General features: G+C 47.2%; 27 non-coding genes across 27 annotated transcripts; 15 read left to right on the top strand and 12 right to left on the bottom strand.

The window, feature by feature from the left end:
- The first annotated feature begins 587 nt into the window (after window positions 1–587).
- On the top strand, window positions 588–658 carry TRNAG-GCC (transfer RNA glycine (anticodon GCC)). The gene has a single exon. It is a non-coding gene; the product is annotated as a tRNA-Gly (tRNA).
- Window positions 659–1,519: 861 nt separating this feature from the next.
- TRNAK-CUU (transfer RNA lysine (anticodon CUU)) lies at window positions 1,520–1,592 on the bottom strand. Its single transcript has one exon. It is a non-coding gene; the product is annotated as a tRNA-Lys (tRNA).
- Window positions 1,593–1,699: 107 nt separating this feature from the next.
- TRNAG-GCC (transfer RNA glycine (anticodon GCC)) lies at window positions 1,700–1,770 on the top strand. Its single transcript has one exon. It is a non-coding gene; the product is annotated as a tRNA-Gly (tRNA).
- An 861-nt stretch (window positions 1,771–2,631) lies between these two features.
- Window positions 2,632–2,704, bottom strand: TRNAK-CUU (transfer RNA lysine (anticodon CUU)). Its single transcript has one exon. It is a non-coding gene; the product is annotated as a tRNA-Lys (tRNA).
- Window positions 2,705–2,816: 112 nt separating this feature from the next.
- On the top strand, window positions 2,817–2,887 carry TRNAG-GCC (transfer RNA glycine (anticodon GCC)). The gene has a single exon. It is a non-coding gene; the product is annotated as a tRNA-Gly (tRNA).
- An 848-nt stretch (window positions 2,888–3,735) lies between these two features.
- TRNAK-CUU (transfer RNA lysine (anticodon CUU)) lies at window positions 3,736–3,808 on the bottom strand. The gene has a single exon. It is a non-coding gene; the product is annotated as a tRNA-Lys (tRNA).
- Window positions 3,809–3,920: 112 nt separating this feature from the next.
- Window positions 3,921–3,991, top strand: TRNAG-GCC (transfer RNA glycine (anticodon GCC)). Its single transcript has one exon. It is a non-coding gene; the product is annotated as a tRNA-Gly (tRNA).
- An 860-nt stretch (window positions 3,992–4,851) lies between these two features.
- Window positions 4,852–4,924, bottom strand: TRNAK-CUU (transfer RNA lysine (anticodon CUU)). Its single transcript has one exon. It is a non-coding gene; the product is annotated as a tRNA-Lys (tRNA).
- Window positions 4,925–5,031: 107 nt separating this feature from the next.
- TRNAG-GCC (transfer RNA glycine (anticodon GCC)) lies at window positions 5,032–5,102 on the top strand. The gene has a single exon. It is a non-coding gene; the product is annotated as a tRNA-Gly (tRNA).
- Window positions 5,103–5,963: 861 nt separating this feature from the next.
- Window positions 5,964–6,036, bottom strand: TRNAK-CUU (transfer RNA lysine (anticodon CUU)). Its single transcript has one exon. It is a non-coding gene; the product is annotated as a tRNA-Lys (tRNA).
- Window positions 6,037–6,148: 112 nt separating this feature from the next.
- On the top strand, window positions 6,149–6,219 carry TRNAG-GCC (transfer RNA glycine (anticodon GCC)). Its single transcript has one exon. It is a non-coding gene; the product is annotated as a tRNA-Gly (tRNA).
- Window positions 6,220–7,080: 861 nt separating this feature from the next.
- On the bottom strand, window positions 7,081–7,153 carry TRNAK-CUU (transfer RNA lysine (anticodon CUU)). Its single transcript has one exon. It is a non-coding gene; the product is annotated as a tRNA-Lys (tRNA).
- Window positions 7,154–7,260: 107 nt separating this feature from the next.
- TRNAG-GCC (transfer RNA glycine (anticodon GCC)) lies at window positions 7,261–7,331 on the top strand. The gene has a single exon. It is a non-coding gene; the product is annotated as a tRNA-Gly (tRNA).
- An 861-nt stretch (window positions 7,332–8,192) lies between these two features.
- Window positions 8,193–8,265, bottom strand: TRNAK-CUU (transfer RNA lysine (anticodon CUU)). The gene has a single exon. It is a non-coding gene; the product is annotated as a tRNA-Lys (tRNA).
- Window positions 8,266–8,377: 112 nt separating this feature from the next.
- TRNAG-GCC (transfer RNA glycine (anticodon GCC)) lies at window positions 8,378–8,448 on the top strand. Its single transcript has one exon. It is a non-coding gene; the product is annotated as a tRNA-Gly (tRNA).
- Window positions 8,449–9,489: 1,041 nt separating this feature from the next.
- Window positions 9,490–9,560, top strand: TRNAG-GCC (transfer RNA glycine (anticodon GCC)). Its single transcript has one exon. It is a non-coding gene; the product is annotated as a tRNA-Gly (tRNA).
- Window positions 9,561–10,421: 861 nt separating this feature from the next.
- TRNAK-CUU (transfer RNA lysine (anticodon CUU)) lies at window positions 10,422–10,494 on the bottom strand. Its single transcript has one exon. It is a non-coding gene; the product is annotated as a tRNA-Lys (tRNA).
- A 112-nt stretch (window positions 10,495–10,606) lies between these two features.
- On the top strand, window positions 10,607–10,677 carry TRNAG-GCC (transfer RNA glycine (anticodon GCC)). The gene has a single exon. It is a non-coding gene; the product is annotated as a tRNA-Gly (tRNA).
- Window positions 10,678–11,538: 861 nt separating this feature from the next.
- Window positions 11,539–11,611, bottom strand: TRNAK-CUU (transfer RNA lysine (anticodon CUU)). Its single transcript has one exon. It is a non-coding gene; the product is annotated as a tRNA-Lys (tRNA).
- Window positions 11,612–11,718: 107 nt separating this feature from the next.
- Window positions 11,719–11,789, top strand: TRNAG-GCC (transfer RNA glycine (anticodon GCC)). Its single transcript has one exon. It is a non-coding gene; the product is annotated as a tRNA-Gly (tRNA).
- A 1,041-nt stretch (window positions 11,790–12,830) lies between these two features.
- TRNAG-GCC (transfer RNA glycine (anticodon GCC)) lies at window positions 12,831–12,901 on the top strand. Its single transcript has one exon. It is a non-coding gene; the product is annotated as a tRNA-Gly (tRNA).
- Window positions 12,902–13,762: 861 nt separating this feature from the next.
- TRNAK-CUU (transfer RNA lysine (anticodon CUU)) lies at window positions 13,763–13,835 on the bottom strand. The gene has a single exon. It is a non-coding gene; the product is annotated as a tRNA-Lys (tRNA).
- Window positions 13,836–13,947: 112 nt separating this feature from the next.
- TRNAG-GCC (transfer RNA glycine (anticodon GCC)) lies at window positions 13,948–14,018 on the top strand. Its single transcript has one exon. It is a non-coding gene; the product is annotated as a tRNA-Gly (tRNA).
- An 866-nt stretch (window positions 14,019–14,884) lies between these two features.
- On the bottom strand, window positions 14,885–14,957 carry TRNAK-CUU (transfer RNA lysine (anticodon CUU)). Its single transcript has one exon. It is a non-coding gene; the product is annotated as a tRNA-Lys (tRNA).
- Window positions 14,958–15,064: 107 nt separating this feature from the next.
- Window positions 15,065–15,135, top strand: TRNAG-GCC (transfer RNA glycine (anticodon GCC)). Its single transcript has one exon. It is a non-coding gene; the product is annotated as a tRNA-Gly (tRNA).
- Window positions 15,136–15,996: 861 nt separating this feature from the next.
- TRNAK-CUU (transfer RNA lysine (anticodon CUU)) lies at window positions 15,997–16,069 on the bottom strand. The gene has a single exon. It is a non-coding gene; the product is annotated as a tRNA-Lys (tRNA).
- A 107-nt stretch (window positions 16,070–16,176) lies between these two features.
- TRNAG-GCC (transfer RNA glycine (anticodon GCC)) lies at window positions 16,177–16,247 on the top strand. The gene has a single exon. It is a non-coding gene; the product is annotated as a tRNA-Gly (tRNA).
- The last annotated feature ends 669 nt before the right edge of the window (window positions 16,248–16,916 follow it).

Raw genomic sequence — 16,916 nt, 5'->3', positions numbered from 1 at the left:
CATACAATGGTACAGGAAGAGAAAAAAACAACTGCCCAACATGGAGCTCAAATACATGACCCTAAGATTAATAGTCTTATGCTCTAGCGACTGTGCTAGTCGGGCTTGGTTACGTAGGCTTGGAGGTGATGGCAAGGCAAGGCATCCTGATACTCCTGCTTTGTTTTATACACTAAAGTACATGAGTAAGTGTAAAATTAGGCATCTGTGGAGCATTGGTGGTTCAGTGGTAGAATTCTCGCCTGCCACGCGTGAGGCCCGGAATCGATTCCCGGCCAATGCAGTCCTGAGTTTTTGCTGATATGGCAGTGTATTTTGTGAAAGTGAGGACAGCCATTTGCGCTGTGGTGGTGCAAGTATACAGTGTTCCACATACAATGGTACAGGAAAAGAAAAAACATCCGCCCAACGTGGGGCTCGAACCCAAGACCCTGAGATTAAGAGTCTCATGCTCTACCGACTGAGCTAACCAGGCTTGGTTGCTAATGTATGGAGGTGATGGCAAGGCAAGGCAAGGCATCCTGACACTCCTGCTTTGTTTCATACACTAAAGTACACGAGTAAGTGTAAAATTAAGTACCTGTGGAGCATTGGTGGTTCAGTGGTAGAATTCTCGCCTGCCACGCGGGAGGCCCAGGTTTGATTCCCGGCCAATGCAGTCCTGATTTTTTGCTGATATGGCAGTGCATTTTGTGAAAGTGAGGTCAGCCATTTGCGCTGTGGTGGTGCAAGTTGACAGTGTTCCACATACAATGGTACAGGAAAAGAAAAAAAACATCCGCCCAATGTGGGGCTCGAACCCACGACCCTGAGATTAAGAGTCTCATGCTTTACCGACTGAGTTAGCAATGCTTGGTAACCGAGGAGTTGTGGTGATGGCAAGGCAAGGCATCCTGACTCTCCTGCTTTGTTTTGTACACTAAAGTACATGAGTAAGTCTAAAATTAAGCATCTGTGGATCATTGGTGGTTCAGTGGTAGAAATCTAGCCGGCCAAGTGGGAGGCCGGGTTCAATTCCCGGTCAATACATTCCTGAGTTTTTGCTGATAGGGCAGTGCATTTTGTGAAAGTGAGGACAGCCATTTGCGCTGTGGTGATGCAAGTATACACTGTTCCACATACAATGGTAAAGGAAGAGAAAAAAACAACTGCCCAACATGGAGCTCAAATACATGACCCTAAGATTAATAGTCTTATGCTCTAGCGACTGTGCTAGTCGGGCTTGGTTACGTAGGCTTGGAGGTGATGGCAAGGCAAGGCATCCTGACACGCCTGCTTTGTTTTATACACTAAAGTACATGAGTAAGTGTAAAATTAGGCATCTGTGGAGCATTGGTGGTTCAGTGGTAGAATTCTCGCCTGCCACTCGTGAGGCCCGGAATCGATTCCCGGCCAATGCAGTCCTGAGTTTTTGCTGATATGGCAGTGTATTTTATGAAAGTGAGGACAGCCATTTGCGCTGTGGTGGTGCAAGTTGACAGTGTTCCACATACAATGGTACAGGAAAAGAAAAAACATCCGCCCAACGTGGGGCTCGAACCCACGACCCTGAGATTAAGAGTCTCATGCTCTACCGACTGAGTTAGCCAGGCTTGGTTGAGAATGTATGGAGGTGATGGCAAGGCAAGGCATCCTGACACTCCTGCTTTGTTTCATACACTAAAGTACACGAGTAAGTGCAAAATTAAGTACCTGTGGAGCATTGGTGGTTCAGTGGTAGAATTCTCGCCTGCCACGCGGGAGGCCCGGGTTCGATTCCTGGCCAATGCAGTCCTGAGTTTTTGCTGATATGGCAGTGCATTTTGTGAAAGTGAGGACAGCCATTTGCGCTGTGGTGGTGCAAGTTGACAGTGTTCCACATACAATGGTACAGGAAAAGAAAAAAAACATCCGCCCAATGTGGGGCTCGAACCCACGACCCTGAGATTAAGAGTCTCATGCTTTACCGACTGAGTTAGCAATGCTTGGTAACCGAGGACTTGTGGTGATGGCAAGGCAAGGCATCCTGACTCTCCTGCTTTGTTTTGTACACTAAAGTACATGAGTAAGTCTAAAATTAAGCATCTGTGGATCATTGGTGGTGCAGTGGTAGAAATCTAGCCGGCCACGTGGGAGGCCGGGTTCAATTCCCGGTCAATACATTCCTGAGTTTTTGCTGATAAGGCAGTGCATTTTGTGAAAGTGAGGACAGCCATTTACGCTGTGGTGATGCAAGTATACACTGTTCCACATACAATGGTACAGGAAGAGAAAAAAACAACTGCCCAACATGGAGCTCAAATACATGACCCTAAGATTAATAGTCTTATGCTCTAGCGACTGTGCTAGTCGGGCTTGGTTACGTAGGCTTGGAGGTGATGGCAAGGCAAGGCATCCTGATACTCCTGCTTTGTTTTATACACTAAAGTACATGAGTAAGTGTAAAATTAGGCATCTGTGGAGCATTGGTGGTTCAGTGGTAGAATTCTCGCCTGCCACGCGTGAGGCCCGGAATCGATTCCCGGCCAATGCAGTCCTGAGTTTTTGCTGATATGGCAGTGTATTTTGTGAAAGTGAGGACAGCCATTTGCGCTGTGGTGGTGCAAGTATACAGTGTTCCACATACAATGGTACAGGAAAAGAAAAAACATCCGCCCAAAGTGGGGCTCGAACCCACGACACTGAGATTAAGAGTCTCATGCTCTACCGACTGAGCTAGCCAGGCTTGGTTGCTAATGTATGGAGGTGATGGCAAGGCAAGGCAAGGCATCCTGACACTCCTGCTTTGTTTCATACACTAAAGTACACGAGTAAGTGTAAAATTAAGTACCTGTGGAGCATTGGTGGTTCAGTGGTAGAATTCTCGCCTGCCACGCGTGAGGCCCGGGTTCGATTCCCGGCCAATGCAGTCCTGATTTTTTGCTGATATGGCAGTGCATTTTGTGAAAGTGAGGTCAGCCATTTGCGCTGTGGTGGTGCAAGTTGACAGTGTTCCACATACAATGGTACAGGAAAAGAAAAAAAACATCCGCCCAATGTGGGGCTCGAACCCACGACCCTGAGATTAAGAGTCTCATGCTTTACCGACTGAGTTAGCAATGCTTGGTAACCGAGGAGTTGTGGTGATGGCAAGGCAAGGCATCCTGACTCTCCTGCTTTGTTTTGTACACTAAAGTACATGAGTAAGTCTAAAATTAAGCATCTGTGGATCATTGGTGGTTCAGTGGTAGAAATCTAGCCGGCCACGTGGGAGGCCGGGTTCAATTCCCGGTCAATACATTCCTGAGTTTTTGCTGATAGGGCAGTGCATTTTGTGAAAGTGAGGACAGCCATTTACGCTGTGGTGATGCAAGTATACACTGTTCCACATACAATGGTACAGGAAGAGAAAAAAACAACTGCCCAACATGGAGCTCAAATACATGACCCTAAGATTAATAGTCTTATGCTCTAGCGACTGTGCTAGTCGGGCTTGGTTACGTAGGCTTGGAGGTGATGGCAAGGCAAGGCATCCTGATACTCCTGCTTTGTTTTATACACTAAAGTACATGAGTAAGTGTAAAATTAGGCATCTGTGGAGCATTGGTGGTTCAGTGGTAGAATTCTCGCCTGCCACGCGTGAGGCCCGGAATCGATTCCCGGCCAATGCAGTCCTGAGTTTTTGCTGATATGTGAAAGTGAGGACAGCCATTTGCGCTGTGGTGGTGCAAGTATACAGTGTTCCACATACAATGGTACAGGAAAAGAAAAAACATCCGCCCAAAGTGGGACTCGAACCCACGACCCTGAGATTAAGAGTCTCATGCTCTACCGACTGAGCTAGCCAGGCTTGGTTGCTAATGTAGGGAGGTGATGGCAAGGCAAGGCAAGGCATCCTGACACTCCTGCTTTGTTTCATACACTAAAGTACACGAGTAAGTGTAAAATTAAGTACCTGTGGAGCATTGGTGGTTCAGTGGTAGAATTCTCGCCTGCCACGCGTGAGGCCCGGGTTCGATTCCCGGCCAATGCAGTCCTGATTTTTTGCTGATATGGCAGTGCATTTTGTGAAAGTGAGGTCAGCCATTTGCGCTGTGGTGGTGCAAGTTGACAGTGTTCCACATACAATGGTACAGGAAAAGAAAAAAAACATCCGCCCAATGTGGGGCTCGAACCCACGACCCTGAGATTAAGAGTCTCATGCTTTACCGACTGAGTTAGCAATGCTTGGTAACCGAGGAGTTGTGGTGATGGCAAGGCAAGGCATCCTGACTCTCCTGCTTTGTTTTGTACACTAAAGTACATGAGTAAGTCTAAAATTAAGCATCTGTGGATCATTGGTGGTTCAGTGGTAGAAATCTAGCCGGCCACGTGGGAGGCCGGGTTCAATTCCCGGTCAATACATTCCTGAGTTTTTGCTGATATGGCAGTGCATTTTGTGAAAGTGAGGACAGCCATTTACGCTGTGGTGATGCAAGTATACACTGTTCCACATACAATGGTACAGGAAGAAAAAAAAACAACTGCCCAACATGGAGCTCAAATACATGACCCTAAGATTAATAGTCTTATGCTCTAGCGACTGTGCTAGTCGGGCTTGGTTACGTAGGCTTGGAGGTGATGGCAAGGCAAGGCATCCTGACACTCCTGCTTTGTTTTATACACTAAAGTACATGAGTAAGTGTAAAATTAGGCATCTGTGGAGCATTGGTGGTTCAGTGGTAGAATTCTCGCCTGCCACTCGTGAGGCCCGGAATCGATTCCCGGCCAATGCAGTCCTGAGTTTTTGCTGATATGGCAGTGTATTTTGTGAAAGTGAGGACAGCCATTTGCGCTGTGGTGGTGCAAGTTGACAGTGTTCCACATACAATGGTACAGGAAAAGAAAAACATCCGCCCAACGTGGGGCTCGAACCCACGACCCTGAGATTAAGAGTCTCATGCTCTACCGACTGAGTTAGCCAGGCTTGGTTGAGAATGTATAGAGGTGATGGCAAGGCAAGGCATCCTGACACTCCTGCTTTGTTTTATACACTAAAGTACACGAGTAAGTGTAAAATTAAGTACCTGTGGAGCATTGGTGGTTCAGTGGTAGAATTCTCGCCTGCCACGCGAGAGGCCCGGGTTCGATTCCCGGCCAATGCAGTCCTAAGTTTTTGCTGATATGGCAGTGCATTTTGTGAAAGTGAGGACAGCCATTTGCGCTGTGGTGGTGCAAGTTGACAGTGTTCCACATACAATGGTACAGGAAAAGTAAAAAAACATCCACCCAATGTGGGGCTAGAACCCACGACCCTGAGATTAAGAGTCTCATGCTTTACCGACTGAGTTAGCAATGCTTGGTAACCGAGGAGTTGTGGTGATGGCAAGGCAAGGCATCCTGACTCTCCTGCTTTGTTTTGTACACTAAAGTACATGAGTAAGTCTAAAATTAAGCATCTGTGGATCATTGGTGGTTCAGTGGTAGAAATCTAGCCGGCCACGTGGGAGGCCGGGTTCAATTCCCGGTCAATACATTCCTGAGTTTTTGCTGATAGGGCAGTGCATTTTGTGAAAGTGAGGACAGCCATTTACGCTGTGGTGATGCAAGTATACACTGTTCCACATACAATGGTACAGGAAGAGAAAAAAACAACTGCCCAACATGGAGCTCAAATACATGACCCTAAGATTAATAGTCTTATGCTCTAGCGACTGTGCTAGTCGGGCTTGGTTACGTAGGCTTGGAGGTGATGGCAAGGCAAGGCATCCTGATACTCCTGCTTTGTTTTATACACTAAAGTACATGAGTAAGTGTAAAATTAGGCATCTGTGGAGCATTGGTGGTTCAGTGGTAGAATTCTCGCCTGCCACGCGTGAGGCCCGCAATCGATTCCCGGCCAATGCAGTCCTGAGTTTTTGCTGATATGGCAGTGTATTTTGTGAAAGTGAGGACAGCCATTTGCGCTGTGGTGGTGCAAGTATACAGTGTTCCACATACAATGGTACAGGAAAAGAAAAAACATCCGCCCAACGTGGGGCTCGAACCCACGACCCTGAGATTAAGAGTCTCATGCTCTACCGACTGAGCTAGCCAGGCTTGGTTGCGAATGTATGGAGGTGATGGCAAGGCAAGGCAAGGCATCCTGACACTCCTGCTTTGTTTCATACACTAAAGTACACGAGTAAGTGTAAAATTAAGTACCTGTGGAGCATTGGTGGTTCAGTGGTAGAATTCTCACCTGCCACGCGGGAGGCCAGGGTTCGATTCCCGGCCAATGCAGTCCTGAGTTTTTGCTGATATGGCAGTGCATTTTGTGAAAGTGAGGACAGCCATTTGCGCTGTGGTGGTGCAGGTTGACAGTGTTCCACATACAATGGTACAGGAAAAGAATAAAAATATCCGCCCAATGTGGGGCTCGAACCCACGACCCTGAGATTAAGAGTCTCATGCTTTACCGACTGAGTTAGCAATGCTTGGTAACCGAGGAGTTGTGGTGATGGCAAGGCAAGGCATCCTGACTCTCCTGCTTTGTTTTGTACACTAAAGTACATGAGTAAGTCTAAAATTAAGCATCTGTGGATCATTGGTGGTTCAGTGGTAGAAATCTAGCCGGCCACGTGGGAGGCCGGGTTCAATTCACGGTCAATACATTCCTGAGTTTTTGCTGATAGGGCAGTGCATTTTGTGAAAGTGAGGACAGCCATTTGCGCTGTGGTGATGCAAGTATACACTTTTCCACATACAATGGTAAAGGAAGACAAAAAAACAACTGCCCAACATGAAGCTCAAATACATGACCCTAAGATTAATAGTCTTATGCTCTAGCGACTGTGCTAGTCGGGCTTGGTTACGTAGGCTTGGAGGTGATGGCAAGGCAAGGCATCCTGACACTCCTGCTTTGTTTTATACACTAAAGAACATGAGTAAGTGTAAAATTAGGCATCTGTGGAGCATTGGTGGTTCAGTGGTAGAATTCTCGCCTGCCACTCGTGAGGCCCGGAATCGATTCCCGGCCAATGCAGTCCTGAGTTTTTGCTGATATGGCAGTGTATTTTGTGAAAGTGAGGACAGCCATTTGCGCTGTGGTGGTGCAAGTTGACAGTGTTCCACATACAATGGTACAGGAAAAGAAAAAACATCCGCCCAACGTGGGGCTCGAACCCACGACCCTGAGATTAAGAGTCTCATGCTCTACCGACTGAGTTAGCCAGGCTTGGTTGAGAATGTATGGAGGTGATGGCAAGGCAAGGCATCCTGACACTCCTGCTTTGTTTCATACACTAAAGTACACGAGTAAGTGTAACATTAAGTTCCTGTGGAGCATTGGTGGTTCAGTGGTAGAATTCTCGCCTGCCACGCGGGAGGCCCGGGTTTGATTCCCGGCCAATGCAGTCCTAAGTTTTTGCTGATATGGCAGTGCATTTTGTGAAAGTGAGGACAGCAATTTGCGCTGTGGTGGTGCAAGTTGACAGTGTTCCACATACAATGGTACAGGAAAAGAAAAAAAACATCCGCCCAATGTGGGGCTCGAACCCACGACCCTGAGATTAAGAGTCTCATGCTTTACCGACTGAGTTAGCAATGCTTGGTAACCGAAGAGTTGTGGTGATGGCAAGGCAAGGCATCCTGACTCTCCTGCTTTGTTTTGTACACTAAAGTACATGAGTAAGTCTAAAATTAAGCATCTGTGGATCATTGGTGGTTCAGTGGTAGAAATCTAGCCGGCCACGTGGGAGGCCGGGTTCAATTCCCGGTCAATACATTCCTGAGTTTTTGCTGATAGGGCAGTGCATTTTGTGAAAGTGAGGACAGCCATTTACGCTGTGGTGATGCAAGTATACACTGTTGCACATACAATGGTACAGGAAGAGAGAAAAACAACTGCCCAACATGGAGCTCAAATACATGACCCTAAGATTAATAGTCTTATGCTCTAGCGACTGTGCTAGTCGGGCTTGGTTACGTAGGCTTGGTGGTTATGGCAAGGCAAGGCATCCTGATACTCCTGTTTTGTTTTATACACTAAAGTACATGAGTAAGTGTAAAATTAGGCATCTGTGGAGCATTGGTGGTTCAGTGGTAGAATTCTCGCCTGCCACGCGTGAGGCCCGCAATCGATTCCCGGCCAATGCAGTCCTGAGTTTTTGCTGATATGGCAGTGTATTTTGTGAAAGTGAGGACAGCCATTTGCGCTGTGGTGGTGCAAGTATACAGTGTTCCACATACAATGGTACAGGAAAAGAAAAAACATCCGCCCAACGTGGGGCTCGATCCCACGACTCTGAGATTAAGAGTCTCATGCTCTACCGACTGAGCTAGCCAGGCTTGGTTGTGAATGTATGGAGGTGATGGCAAGGCAAGGCAAGGAATCCTGACACTCCTGCTTTGTTTCATACACTAAAGTACACGAGTAAGTGTAAAATTAAGTACCTGTGGAGCATTGGTGGTTCAGTGGTAGAATTCTCGCCTGCCACGCGGGAGGCCAGGGTTCGATTCCCGGCCAATGCAGTCCTGATTTTTTGCTGATATGGCAGTGCATTTTGTGAAAGTGAGGACAGCCATTTGCGCTGTGGTGGTGCAAGTTGACAGTGTTCCACATACAATGGTACAGGAAAAGAATAAAAATATCCGCCCAATGTGGGGCTCGAACCCACGACCCTGAGATTAAGAGTCTCATGCTTTACCGACTGAGTTAGCAATGCTTGGTAACCGAGGAGTTGTGGTGATGGCAAGGCAAGGCATCCTGACTCTCCTGCTTTGTTTTGTACACTAAAGTACATGAGTAAGTCTAAAATTAAGCATCTGTGGATCATTGGTGGTTCAGTGGTAGAAATCTAGCCGGCCACGTGGGAGGCCGGGTTCAATTCCCGGTCAATACATTCCTGAGTTTTTGCTGATAGGGCAGTGCATTTTGTGAAAGTGAGGACAGCCATTTGCGCTGTGGTGATGCAAGTATACACTGTTCCACATACAATGGTAAAGGAAGACAAAAAAACAACTGCCCAACATGAAGCTCAAATACATGACCCTAAGATTAATAGTCTTATGCTCTAGCGACTGTGCTAGTCGGGCTTGGTTACGTAGGCTTGGAGGTGATGGCAAGGCAAGGCATCCTGACACTCCTGCTTTGTTTTATACACTAAAGTACATGAGTAAGTGTAAAATTAGGCATCTGTGGAGCATTGGTGGTTCAGTGGTAGAATTCTCGCCTGCCACTCGTGAGGCCCGGAATCGATTCCCGGCCAATGCAGTCCTGAGTTTTTGCTGATATGGCAGTGTATTTTGTGAAAGTGAGGACAGCCATTTGCGCTGTGGTGGTGCAAGTTGACAGTGTTCCACATACAATGGTACAGGAAAAGAAAAAACATCCGCCCAACGTGGGGCTCGAACCCACGACCCTGAGATTAAGTGTCTCATGCTCTACCGACTGAGTTAGCCAGGCTTGGTTGAGAATGTATGGAGGTGATGGCAAGGCAAGGCATCCTGACACTCCTGCTTTGTTTCATACACTAAAGTACACGAGTAAGTGTAACATTAAGTTCCTGTGGAGCATTGGTGGTTCAGTGGTAGAATTCTCGCCTGCCACGCGGGAGGCCCGGGTTTGATTCCCGGCCAATGCAGTCCTAAGTTTTTGCTGATATGGCAGTGCATTTTGTGAAAGTGAGGACAGCAATTTGCGCTGTGGTGGTGCAAGTTGACAGTGTTCCACATACAATGGTACAGGAAAAGAAAAAAAACATCCGCCCAATGTGGGGCTCGAACCCACGACCCTGAGATTAAGAGTCTCATGCTTTACCGACTGAGTTAGCAATGCTTGGTAACCGAAGAGTTGTGGTGATGGCAAGGCAAGGCATCCTGACTCTCCTGCTTTGTTTTGTACACTAAAGTACATGAGTAAGTCTAAAATTAAGCATCTGTGGATCATTGGTGGTTCAGTGGTAGAAATCTAGCCGGCCACGTGGGAGGCCGGGTTCAATTCCCGGTCAATACATTCCTGAGTTTTTGCTGATAGGGCAGTGCATTTTGTGAAAGTGAGGACAGCCATTTACGCTGTGGTGATGCAAGTATACACTGTTGCACATACAATGGTACAGGAAGAGAGAAAAACAACTGCCCAACATGGAGCTCAAATACATGACCCTAAGATTAATAGTCTTATGCTCTAGCGACTGTGCTAGTCGGGCTTGGTTACGTAGGCTTGGTGGTTATGGCAAGGCAAGGCATCCTGATACTCCTGTTTTGTTTTATACACTAAAGTACATGAGTAAGTGTAAAATTAGGCATCTGTGGAGCATTGGTGGTTCAGTGGTAAAATTCTCGCCTGCCACGCGTGAGGCCCGCAATCGATTCCCGGCCAATGCAGTCCTGAGTTTTTGCTGATATGGCAGTGTATTTTGTGAAAGTGAGGACAGCCATTTGCGCTGTGGTGGTGCAAGTATACAGTGTTCCACATACAATGGTACAGGAAAAGAAAAAACATCCGCCCAACGTGGGGCTCGATCCCACGACTCTGAGATTAAGAGTCTCATGCTCTACCGACTGAGCTAGCCAGGCTTGGTTGTGAATGTATGGAGGTGATGGCAAGGCAAGGCAAGGAATCCTGACACTCCTGCTTTGTTTCATACACTAAAGTACACGAGTAAGTGTAAAATTAAGTACCTGTGGAGCATTGGTGGTTCAGTGGTAGAATTCTCGCCTGCCACGCGGGAGGCCAGGGTTCGATTCCCGGCCAATGCAGTCCTGATTTTTTGCTGATATGGCAGTGCATTTTGTGAAAGTGAGGACAGCCATTTGCGCTGTGGTGGTGCAAGTTGACAGTGTTCCACATACAATGGTACAGGAAAAGAATAAAAATATCCGCCCAATGTGGGGCTCGAACCCACGACCCTGAGATTAAGAGTCTCATGCTTTACCGACTGAGTTAGCAATGCTTGGTAACCGAGGAGTTGTGGTGATGGCAAGGCAAGGCATCCTGACTCTCCTGCTTTGTTTTGTACACTAAAGTACATGAGTAAGTCTAAAATTAAGCATCTGTGGATCATTGGTGGTTCAGTGGTAGAAATCTAGCCGGCCACGTGGGAGGCCGGGTTCAATTCACGGTCAATACATTCCTGAGTTTTTGCTGATAGGGCAGTGCATTTTGTGAAAGTGAGGACAGCCATTTGCGCTGTGGTGATGCAAGTATACACTGTTCCACATACAATGGTAAAGGAAGACAAAAAAACAACTGCCCAACATGAAGCTCAAATACATGACCCTAAGATTAATAGTCTTATGCTCTAGCGACTGTGCTAGTCGGGCTTGGTTACGTAGGCTTGGAGGTGATGGCAAGGCAAGGCATCCTGACACTCCTGCTTTGTTTTATACACTAAAGTACATGAGTAAGTGTAAAATTAGGCATCTGTGGAGCATTGGTGGTTCAGTGGTAGAATTCTCGCCTGCCACTCGTGAGGCCCGGAATCGATTCCCGGCCAATGCAGTCCTGAGTTTTTGCTGATATGGCAGTGTATTTTGTGAAAGTGAGGACAGACATTTGCGCTGTGGTGGTGCAAGTTGACAGTGTTCCACATACAATGGTACAGGAAAAGAAAAAACATCCGCCCAACGTGGGGCTCGAACCCACGACCCTGAGATTAAGAGTCTCATGCTCTACCGACTGAGTTAGCCAGGCTTGGTTGAGAATGTATGGAGGTGATGGCAAGGCAAGGCATCCTGACACTCCTGCTTTGTTTCATACACTAAAGTACACAAGTAAGTGTAACATTAAGTTCCTGTGGAGCATTGGTGGTTCAGTGGTAGAATTCTCGCCTGCCACGCGGGAGGCCCGGGTTCGATTCCCGGCCAATGCAGTCCTAAGTTTTTGCTGATATGGCAGTGCATTTTGTGAAAGTGAGGACAGCCATTTGCGCTGTGGTGGTGCAAGTTGACAGTGTTCCACATACAATGGTACAGGAAAAGAAAAAAAACATCCGCCCAATGTGGGGCTCGAACCCACGACCCTGAGATTAAGAGTCTCATGCTTTACCGACTGAGTTAGCAATGCTTGGTAACCGAAGAGTTGTGGTGATGGCAAGGCAAGGCATCCTGACTCTCCTGCTTTGTTTTGTACACTAAAGTACATGAGTAAGTCTAAAATTAAGCATCTGTGGATCATTGGTGGTTCAGTGGTAGAAATCTAGCAGGCCACGTGGGAGGCCGGGTTCAATTCCAGGTCAATACATTCCTGAGTTTTTGCTGATAGGGCAGTGCATTTTGTGAAAGTGAGGACAGCCATTTACGCTGTGGTGATGCAAGTATACACTGTTCCACATACAATGGTACAGGAAGAGAAAAAAACAACTGCCCAACATGGAGCTCAAATACATGACCCTAAGATTAATAGTCTTATGCTCTAGCGACTGTGCTAGTCGGGCTTGGTTACGTAGGCTTGGAGGTGATGGCAAGGCAAGGCATCCTGATACTCCTGCTTTGTTTTATACACTAAAGTACATGAGTAAGTGTAAAATTAGGCATCTGTGGAGCATTGGTGGTTCAGTGGTAGAATTCTCGCCTGCCACGCGTGAGGCCCGCAATCGATTCCCGGCCAATGCAGTCCTGAGTTTTTGCTGATATGGCAGTGTATTTTGCGAAAGTGAGGACAGCCATTTGCGCTGTGGTGGTGCAAGTATACAGTGTTCCACATACAATGGTACAGGAAAAGAAAAAACATCCGCCCAACGTGGGGCGCGAACCCACGACCCTGAGATTAAGAGTCTCATGCTCTACCGACTGAGTTAGCCAGGCTTGGTTGAGAATGTATGGAGGTGATGGCAAGGCAAGGCATCCTGACACTCCTGCTTTGTTTCATACACTAAAGTACACGAGTAAGTGTAGCATTAAGTACCTGTGGAGCATTGGTGGTTCAGTGGTAGAATTCTCGCCTGCCACGCGGGAGGCCCGGGTTCGATTCCCGGCCAATGCAGTCCTAAGTTTTTGCTGATATGGCAGTGCATTTTGTGAAAGTGAGGACAGCCATTTGCGCTGTGGTGGTGCAAGTTGACAGTGTTCCACATACAATGGTACAGGAAAAGTAAAAAAACATCCACCCAATGTGGGGCTAGAACCCACGACCCTGAGATTAAGAGTCTCATGCTTTACCGACTGAGTTAGCAATGCTTGGTAACCGAGGAGTTGTGGTGATGGCAAGGCAAGGCATCCTGACTCTCCTGCTTTGTTTTGTACACTAAAGTACATGAGTAAGTCTAAAATTAAGCATCTGTGGATCATTGGTGGTTCAGTGGTAGAAATCTAGCCGGCCACGTGGGAGGCCGGGTTCAATTCCCGGTCAATACATTCCTGAGTTTTTGCTGATAGGGCAGTGCATTTTGTGAAAGTGAGGACAGCCATTTACGCTGTGGTGATGCAAGTATACACTGTTCCACATACAATGGTACAGGAAGAGAAAAAAACAACTGCCCAACATGGAGCTCAAATACATGACCCTAAGATTAATAGTCTTATGCTCTAGCGACTGTGCTAGTCGGGCTTGGTTACGTAGGCTTGGAGGTGATGGCAAGGCAAGGCATCCTGATACTCCTGCTTTGTTTTATACACTAAAGTACATGAGTAAGTGTAAAATTAGGCATCTGTGGAGCATTGGTGGTTCAGTGGTAGAATTCTCGCCTGCCACGCGTGAGGCCCGCAATCGATTCCCGGCCAATGCAGTCCTGAGTTTTTGCTGATATGGCAGTGTATTTTGTGAAAGTGAGGACAGCCATTTGCGCTGTGGTGGTGCAAGTATACAGTGTTCCACATACAATGGTACAGGAAAAGAAAAAACATCCGCCCAACGTGGGGCTCGAACCCACGACCCTGAGATTAAGAGTCTCATGCTCTACCGACTGAGCTAGCCAGGCTTGGTTGCGAATGTATGGAGGTGATGGCAAGGCAAGGCAAGGCATCCTGACACTCCTGCTTTGTTTCATACACTAAAGTACACGAGTAAGTGTAAAATTAAGTACCTGTGGAGCATTGGTGGTTCAGTGGTAGAATTCTCGCCTGCCACGCGGGAGGCCAGGGTTCGATTCCCGGCCAATGCAGTCCTGATTTTTTGCTGATATGGCAGTGCATTTTGTGAAAGTGAGGACAGCCATTTGCGCTGTGGTGGTGCAAGTTGACAGTGTTCCACATACAATGGTACAGGAAAAGAATAAAAATATCCGCCCAATGTGGGGCTCGAACCCACGACCCTGAGATTAAGAGTCTCATGCTTTACCGACTGAGTTAGCAATGCTTGGTAACCGAGGAGTTGTGGTGATGGCAAGGCAAGGCATCCTGACTCTCCTGCTTTGTTTTGTACACTAAAGTACATGAGTAAGTCTAAAATTAAGCATCTGTGGATCATTGGTGGTTCAGTGGTAGAAATCTAGCCGGCCACGTGGGAGGCCGGGTTCAATTCACGGTCAATACATTCCTGAGTTTTTGCTGATAGGGCAGTGCATTTTGTGAAAGTGAGGACAGCCATTTGCGCTGTGGTGATGCAAGTACAGTATACACTGTTCCACATACAATGGTAAAGGAAGACAAAAAAACAACTGCCCAACATGAAGCTCAAATACATGACCCTAAGATTAATAGTCTTATGCTCTAGCGACTGTGCTAGTCGGGCTTGGTTACGTAGGCTTGGAGGTGATGGCAAGGCAAGGCATCCTGACACTCCTGCTTTGTTTTATACACTAAAGTACATGAGTAAGTGTAAAATTAGGCATCTGTGGAGCATTGGTGGTTCAGTGGTAGAATTCTCGCCTGCCACTCGTGAGGCCCGGAATCGATTCCCGGCCAATGCAGTCCTGAGTTTTTGCTGATATGGCAGTGTATTTTGTGAAAGTGAGGACAGACATTTGCGCTGTGGTGGTGCAAGTTGACAGTGTTCCACATACAATGGTACAGGAAAAGAAAAAACACCCGCCCAACGTGGGGCTCGAACCCACGACCCTGAGATTAAGAGTCTCATGCTCTACCGACTGAGTTAGCCAGGCTTGGTTGAGAATGTATGGAGGTGATGGCAAGGCAAGGCATCCTGACACTCCTGCTTTGTTTCATACACTAAAGTACACAAGTAAGTGTAACATTAAGTTCCTGTGGAGCATTGGTGGTTCAGTGGTAGAATTCTCGCCTGCCACGCGGGAGGCCCGGGTTCGATTCCCGGCCAATGCAGTCCTAAGTTTTTGCTGATATGGCAGTGCATTTTGTGAAAGTGAGGACAGCCATTTGCGCTGTGGTGGTGCAAGTTGACAGTGTTCCACATACAATGGTACAGGAAAAGAAAAAAAACATCCGTCCAATGTGGGGCTCGAACCCACGACCCTGAGATTAAGAGTCTCATGCTTTACCGACTGAGTTAGCAATGCTTGGTAACCGAAGAGTTGTGGTGATGGCAAGGCAAGGCATCCTGACTCTCCTGCTTTGTTTTGTACACTAAAGTACATGAGTAAGTCTAAAATTAAGCATCTGTGGATCATTGGTGGTTCAGTGGTAGAAATCTAGCCGGCCACGTGGGAGGCCGGGTTCAATTCCCGGTCAATACATTCCTGAGTTTTTGCTGATAGGGCAGTGCATTTTGTGAAAGTGAGGACAGCCATTTACGCTGTGGTGATGCAAGTATACACTGTTCCACATACAATGGTACAGGAAGAGAGAAAAACAACTGCCCAACATGGAGCTCAAATACATGACCCTAAGATTAATAGTCTTATGCTCTAGCGACTGTGCTAGTCGGGCTTGGTTACGTAGGCTTGGAGGTTATGGCAAGGCAAGGCATCCTGATACTCCTGCTTTGTTTTATACACTAAAGTACATGAGTAAGTGTAAAATTAGGCATCTGTGGAGCATTGGTGGTTCAGTGGTAGAATTCTCGCCTGCCACGCGTGAGGCCCGCAATCGATTCCCGGCCAATGCAGTCCTGAGTTTTTGCTGATATGGCAGTGTATTTTGTGAAAGTGAGGACAGCCATTTGCGCTGTGGTGGTGCAAGTACACAGTGTTCCACATACAATGGTACAGGAAAAGAAAAAACATCCGCCCAACGTGGGGCTCGAACCCACGACCCTGAGATTAAGAGTCTCATGCTCTACCGACTGAGCTAGCCAGGCTTGGTTGCGAATGTATGGAGGTGATGGCAAGGCAAGGCATCCTGACACTCCAGCTTTGTTTCATACACTAAAGTACACGAGTAAGTGTAAAATTAAGTACCTGTGGAGCATTGGTGGTTCAGTGGTAGAATTCTCGCCTGCCACGCGGGAGGCCCGGGTTCGATTCCCGGCCAATGCAGTCCTGATTTTTTGCTGATATGGCAGTGCATTTTGTGAAAGTGAGGACAGCCATTTGCGCTGTGGTGGTGCAAGTTGACAGTGTTCCACATACAATGGTACAGGAAAAGAATAAAAACATCCACCCAATGTGGGGCTCGAACCCACGACCCTGAGATTAAGAGTCTCATGCTTTACCGACTGAGTTAGCAATGCTTGGTAACCGAGGAGTTGTGGTGATGGCAAGGCAAGGCATCCTGACTCTCCTGCTTTGTTTTGTACACTAAAGTACATGAGTAAGTCTAAAATTAAGCATCTGTGGATCATTGGTGGTTCAGTGGTAGAAATCTAGCCGGCCACGTGGGAGGCCGGGTTCAATTCCCGGTCAATACATTCCTGAGTTTTTGCTGATAGGGCAGTGCATTTTGTGAAAGTGAGGACAGCCATTTGCGCTGTGGTGATGCAAGTATACACTGTTCCACATACAATGGTAAAGGAAGAGAAAAAAACAACTGCCCAACATGGAGCTCAAATACATGACCCTAAGATTAATAGTCTTATGCTCTAGCGACTGTGCTAGTCGGGCTTGGTTACGTAGGCTTGGAGGTGATGGCAAGGCAAGGCATCCTGACACTCCTGCTTTGTTTTATACACTAAAGTACATGAGTAAGTGTAAAATTAGGCATCTGTG

This window comes from Pseudophryne corroboree, chromosome 3 (assembly GCF_028390025.1).
Source record: "Pseudophryne corroboree isolate aPseCor3 chromosome 3, aPseCor3.hap2, whole genome shotgun sequence".
Classification (NCBI taxonomy): Eukaryota; Metazoa; Chordata; class Amphibia; order Anura; family Myobatrachidae; genus Pseudophryne; species Pseudophryne corroboree.
Note: the sequence above shows the minus strand (reverse complement) of the source record. Positions and strands in the feature narration are given on the sequence as shown.